The sequence below is a fragment of the Cottoperca gobio genome, chromosome 10 (assembly GCF_900634415.1).
Source record: "Cottoperca gobio chromosome 10, fCotGob3.1, whole genome shotgun sequence".
Taxonomy (NCBI): Eukaryota; Metazoa; Chordata; class Actinopteri; order Perciformes; family Bovichtidae; genus Cottoperca; species Cottoperca gobio.
Genome location: NC_041364.1, coordinates 21,967,466 through 21,973,942, shown reverse-complemented (window position 1 = coordinate 21,973,942; position 6,477 = coordinate 21,967,466). Strand labels below are relative to the sequence as shown.

Genomic DNA, 6,477 nt, shown 5'->3' with positions numbered 1-6,477 from the left:
AAGCTCACTTGACAGTACAAAATGTACTTCTGCTTTGCATCCCTGTGACTGTACAGAGCCAAAGGCATTGTTTAAACAATGAGTTTAAATCCTCATTAGAAAATGTCTGAAATGAAATGTACTTTGGCAGATTACAGTTGGGGGATGATGACTATACAAATCACATGCAGATCAGATCATATCCCCGGATTATCTCATCTGTCAATCCATCCTTTTCCATTTTTCTATCCTGCAATCAAGCTTTGGATTTTCACACAGCTCCCGACATCAGCCGATCTCAGACATAATCATTCTATAATTATAACTCCAATACTTTCCCAGCTGTTATCTGTGTATGTGTTTGTCTCTTGTAAATCTAAATGAGTAAAACAAAAATCCTCTTGTGTCCACCCTCAGGCTAACAGCCTGCTCCTTTTTGTCCTTTTCTATTTTTTCATGTCACATTTTCCACCTGCAGTGACCATTTTACACCCCTGCCAGCATGTATTGGGATTAATTAAAAAAGGGAATGCCAGATGGTGCAAGTGACAGAAATCATCGTTTCTGGTGTAAACAGGTAGTTGCAGGTGTTTTAATGGTCCCTGGATGAAATCACCCGTTTTTCCCTAAAACAAACAAAACATTTATGAGACAAGATTTTAAACACTCGTATTGGTTTGTTACAGAGCCAGAGTGTTTTTCCCGCCCTCAATTTTAAAGCAACCCTGGCTTCTACAAAATTACGTTTGCATGCATCTAAACTACATTATTAATAACCTATCGCGGATTATGGTCGCAGTTTTAAACACATGGTTAAAGTTGTAAATTGTAACAAAACATGTAACAACACTACTTAGTTTTAGAAAAAAGATCATGGCTTGACTTAAAAAAACTTCAGTACAGTTGAGTAGTTATTGGATTCTTAGCAGGTTCAAAAGAATTCACTGGAGACGATCAGAGTCCGATGCAATAGAGCTTTATTCTTCAAAATCAGAGATAAAGCCCAAGCTGAGTCCAACTGAGGATACACTGGCTGTGCTCGTATCTTTAGAGCCCACATACTCTGTCCTCATTGGTGGAAAATGGGGGAAGGACTGTGTTTCTCTTCATAATTTCTTCCAGCTCATGTGTAAGATGATCTCACCCCTTTGGCCAGGCTTCTTACAGACTGCAATATGTCTGAGATGTTACGACTTTTCCACGATGAGCTCATCTTGAGCTCAGCCCCGACTCCCTTATTTTCTTTTAAATCCTGGTGACATGAACAATAATAATAATAATACATTAGATTTGTATAGCGCTTTTCTAGAAACTCAAAGACACTTGGCAGAGTGAGTGATACAAAAATAAATATATAAACGAACAAACGAAAGAGAAAAGGGTGGATAAGCAGAAGAGACGGTCAGTGGTTGAAGGCAGTGTTGAGCAGATGAGTCTTAAGTGATGATTTGAATGTGGTGAGTGAGGAGGAGTCTCTGATGGTTTGAGGCAGAGAGTTTCAGAGGGTGGGAGCAGCGATGGAGAAGGCCTTGTCTCCCCAGGATCTGAGCTTGGTCTGGATGGGGGGGGACAGGAGGTTAGCAGCAGCTAGAGATATAGATATAAATAATATACTGAATACATTTATTACCTTTTACCATTTTGTGACAGGGTCTGTTGGGAATCGAACCCGAATGCAGAGACAGACACAGGCTTGGAGTGGGTCAGAAAAGGAGTCTTTACTTTTAGAACAGGTGGCAGGACAAAACTCAAAATACATCCAGACAACTAACAGGTAAGTCTGGGCAAAAACAGGATCAACAGAGGATATCCGAAAAGCAGGCAGCAAAAGGATCTCAAGAGCTAAAGAGTAAAAATGCAGTTAACTCAGGAACTCGAGACAAGGGCACAAAAACAGACACTTCAAGAGACGTCTCAAAACTCACAAACTTGGCCTCCGGCAACAATTCAAGACTCAGCAATGAACAGAAGAAAATAGGCAGCTTATAAAGGCTAGCAAACAAGGAACAGGTGCAACCAATGAAACAATAAAGACAAGCTATATGACACACAGAAATGAACGGTGGCGACCCCACATGGTCCAAAGAGGAACTGCAGTCCAAAAACCCTGACAATTTTGTATTATATCACAATATATACTACACATATACTACATCACAAGGCAGAGCATTCACTAGAATACATTTTATGACAACAAGGTTTCTAAAAAACAAGGTTTCTGTTACCTGTTCCAGGTCAAATCTGACCTAACGGTGAATCTAAAGATTCTGGGTGGTTCTGTGGAATGACCCCCGGGAGAAAACGTTCCCTTGAAAGGTAAATGATAATTCAGTTATGTTGTATGGGAACTTAATTTTGAATGCGACTCCCAGCCCATTACTGCATGTCATCCCCTCTCTCTACCAATTAAACACATTACAATCACTTATTGCATGATTTTGTTTTGAAGGCGATTATTCGTCATTTTTGTGCATCCAAAGAAATATCTTGAAAATATGCGTTTTACTGTTTTGCATGAGTCTTTCTATGATGTTCATGAAGGGCTTGGTGTGTAAATGTGGTATTCTTTAGTGATTTATCAATTCGGTGGTCAATTGTTTTTAAATTTGGCACCAAATCTGTATACAAATGATATCAACCCCAAAATTGCTCCAACAATGTATGAGACATAATTTATTAGCCCTTACACATCTTAAACTTTCAAATTTGAAAAGGCGCCTAACAAAAACATAAAACATGTTTATCTAGAAAAACACAAAGCTGCATCTCAAATTAATCTCCCCAGCTTTCAGATGATGTACACCACTTCTATATAGTATATAGTGTGGACCTGCTACCTCTCCCTAAAGATCCCCTGTTACCCACCTAAAAAAGGTCAATGTGGTTCTCTAAGGGCTGTATGTGTGGACCTCAGTACCCAGCCAGGCTGTACTTTGATGTACTTTTCTTGGAGAGAGTAATTGCTTGCTTGCGGATGTGACAGCTTGTGTTTCACTCCAGCTTCAATTCATGGCTGCACGAGGGACAAAAAGAGGATGATTAGATAATGTCGGGTAACAAAAGGAAATAGCTCCTCAAGAATTATTTGTATTATCAAGAATTGTTTTATTCTCTGTCTTTTTTTTCCCACAACAATAAAATTGGGGGGGAAAAAAACAAATTTAAATGCATTCTGTCTCTCGAGTAGCATCCATTGTGAATTGAAACTTCTTTCATTTTGACTACATACGTGTATTCTACCATAATTCCTACCATAGAATTTTCTAAAACATAGAGTGTCTCACCAAACTGAGCTGGATATCTTTTTAAAAGGTTTTTCCTCAGTTTTCATTGTAACCTGGTTTAAATGTTCTTTCAGAGGGCTTCTTCTTACCAGTCATGAAATGTTTTCCTCACAAACATTCGTCACATTTTCATTTAGGTTGTCAGGGTACAAGAGGAGCTCTTTGGAGAGCTTGCCAAGTGTTGAACAGGCAGAGAGGCTGCATGAGCTGATGGTCGTGTGCAGTGTGAGGACAAGAATGTCGGAGCTGACGGTGGCTACACCTGTTCAAGAGCAAGCCAGAGAAACATGGAGAGGGTCGGGAGACTGGGAGTGAGAATAATAGTTTCATGTGGTTGTCTTTCTCAGAAAGTAGCAGTTTGGAGGTAAACTTATTTTTGTGTTCAAGTATATTGAGGCGGCTTTGAGGTCTTGAAAAGCGCTATATAAATTAAATGTATTATTATAATTATATAGATTGGAGGCAGGGTCTGCTATCTCTCTACAAAGTTCATATCCTAATATGCCAATCATCATCTCTAAAGCTGTCTTATTTACACAACGTATTTTGCTGTGGCTCTACTGATCGCAGGGTTAGCCGTTCGCTCCTCCTGTCCACATGTCGAAGTGTATTCGGGCAACACATGGAACCCAAAATTGCTCCAGATGGTTGATTAAACAACACGTTTATCTATCTGCCCAGTAGTAGCTTTAGCACAGGTTTGCAGGTACACAGAGGATGAATCCTATGACTTTTGCAATCTGACTTTTTCATTTGACGTAATTGGAGGCAAGGAAGAACTACAGGCTTAGTTCAGCTTGGATTTCTGGTCTCATCTTCTGGGTAGCCAGGGGGCGTGCTCTAGATCAGGGGTTCCCAAACTTTCTGTGGCCAAGGCACAACAATGACCAAGCCAAAATCTCAAGGCACACCTGAGTTCATATCCAGGCAAAATCACCTCTATAACACATCGTATCACTGTTATCATTCTGTGAACATTCATCTAGTGTAAGAAACTATTCTCCTTCACACTAGCAGAGAGCCTTTGATGTGTAACACTCTAATATTTCCCACCATGTGCAAATGGCTAAAACGGGTTCGCTTTGACAGATTTCTTTTTTTTTATGATTGTTTTATTTATATTTAGGCCAAAGCATATAAGACCTATTGTTTCTATATTGTGAAATAAGTGTGTAGGACAAAGTACCGATAAAGTACAGTGTTTCCCTGCGCTGGGCCCCCTGAAATTCAAGACGTTTTATTTTTATTTGTTATATATATTCACAACTCAGTTTTCACATTGAACAGGTGCTCTTTTATTAAATAAACTAAACACTTATGTCATTTATGTGCACGTTTCAGTTGCTTTGCATATTTACATTCTCTCCTCTCCTCTGTTCTGCTTCGTGAAGGGTGGAGCTCCGCTTCCGAACCCCCACACACGCGCGCGCGAGCGTACACACTGACAGCCAGAGACTGAGCGGAGTAAAGGTAAGGAGAGAACTTAAAAGATCTGCACCACGCACAGACCTCATCCAGCCCAGGCAGCACCCCGCAGAGCAGTAAACATAGAGGAAACACTGAAGTAAATAAAAAATAATTTAGAACCTTGTCTACAGTTAAATGCAATAGGCCTAATTGTTTCAAAATCCCACGGCACACCGGGATTTGTCTCACCAGTGTGCCGCAGCACACCGTTTGGGAACCACTGCTCTAGATGCTGCTCAAAAATAGAACTTCCTTCTTGTCTTTGCTTGTATTACAAACTAGTTACTCTTCCAACAGTGAAAATGGCATACCAAAATATGAGTGCAGAAGATATTCAGCCCTATTTATTTGAGCCCGAGAATACGTACGAAGAAGTTGCGGAGAGGAGAGAGGCCGAGACTGCGGATGATCTAGCAGTGCAAGGGGATATGGCTGGCAGTGACCCTCCAGGTGCCAGATGCATCCTGGTATATGTAGGTAGAACTCAGCTTTCTCGGTCAATATAGCACGCACTGAGGAATTTATTTCTTTAATCAACTACATTTACCATCAAAACTGATTGGACATCCACATTTGCACATTTGATATTATATATTGAAAGATTTATTGTAAATATTCTCATCTCACTCTTCAAAATGTTCAACCATTCTTTGGATTTTTATTCCCCTTTTTTTGTTTGTTTTTTTCTCTAGTCTAGTTCTCTTCTCACTAACCCTTCCTCCTTATTCCCTTCCTTCTTCTCCCCTCTGTTTCTCCTTTTCCCCTGTCTTCTCTGTTTTCTCTCTGTTTATCTCCTCTTCTCCTCTTGTTCCTTAATTTCCTCTCTAACTTTTCTCACTCTTTTATAGAGCTGTGAATCTTCTATTAAGTCACTGGGTCTTCTGTTACGCTCCTCCTAAACCCTGGGAACACGAGATAAGGAGGTGGAGGAGGTAGATCCCTCCACAGGGTCTTTTTTCTCAGATGCGCTCAATCTTAAACTGTGTGATCTCTCTCTTTGCCCAGGTGCTGAGTTTATCATTTGTTGTCCACTGATCTCTTTTCTCCTTAACTCATTTTCCTGCAATTTACAGAATTTCTTACTTTCCCTTCAAATCTGTCTGTAAGCAATGTTGTCTCTGTCTCCCCGCCTCCTTCCCCATGTCAATCTCTCTCCCCTTGTATCTCTCACTTGCTGTTCATCTTCCCCCTCTCTATCTTTCTCTCTGATCATAGTGCTGTAAGCTGTGTGATGCGTCAAAAGAGCAACAGTACGTGTACTTTTCTCCCGATGGCGACGTCTTTCTTGCCGAACACCAAGGATGTTGCAGCAAAAGAATTGGTGAGGGAGGGAACAAAGACAAAGGGAGAGCAAAGAGATAAAAAAAAAAAAAGATAATAGAAAACTCTATGCTATAGACGGAATGGGAGTTTCGGGCTTCCGGTGGAATTGCAATGCATGCTGGTGTGGCAAGCCTAGAAAAGTGAGCACCAACTCTACAAGGGCGGTTACATATTGGATTTCTTCTCTACGTGTTTACATTGTATTTAGCTTATTCTTCAATCGTGTTTACATTGTATTTGGCTGGTTTTTAGTGTGTAATCATCGCTCTTCTAGTTATGGGATTTGGACACCAAAACTTGATGTTGGTGCTCACTTTTCTAGGTTTGCCACACCAGCATGCATTGCGATTCCACCAGAAGCCCGAAACTCCGATTCCGTCTATACAAAAAGAGAGTGGGAATCCAGAGAGAGAACCACAAAGAA

At 40.5% G+C, this 6,477-nt stretch overlaps 1 long non-coding RNA gene across 1 annotated transcript; it reads right to left on the bottom strand.

Moving 5' to 3' along the window:
• Nucleotides 1–987: 987 nt before the first annotated feature.
• LOC115014929 (uncharacterized) lies at nt 988–1,924 on the bottom strand. The gene is made up of 3 exons (XR_003832955.1): nt 1,905–1,924; nt 1,610–1,671; nt 988–1,534 (listed from the first exon to the last, which is right to left on the bottom strand). It is a non-coding gene; the product is annotated as an uncharacterized LOC115014929 (long non-coding RNA).
• Between the last annotated feature and the right edge of the window lie 4,553 nt (nt 1,925–6,477).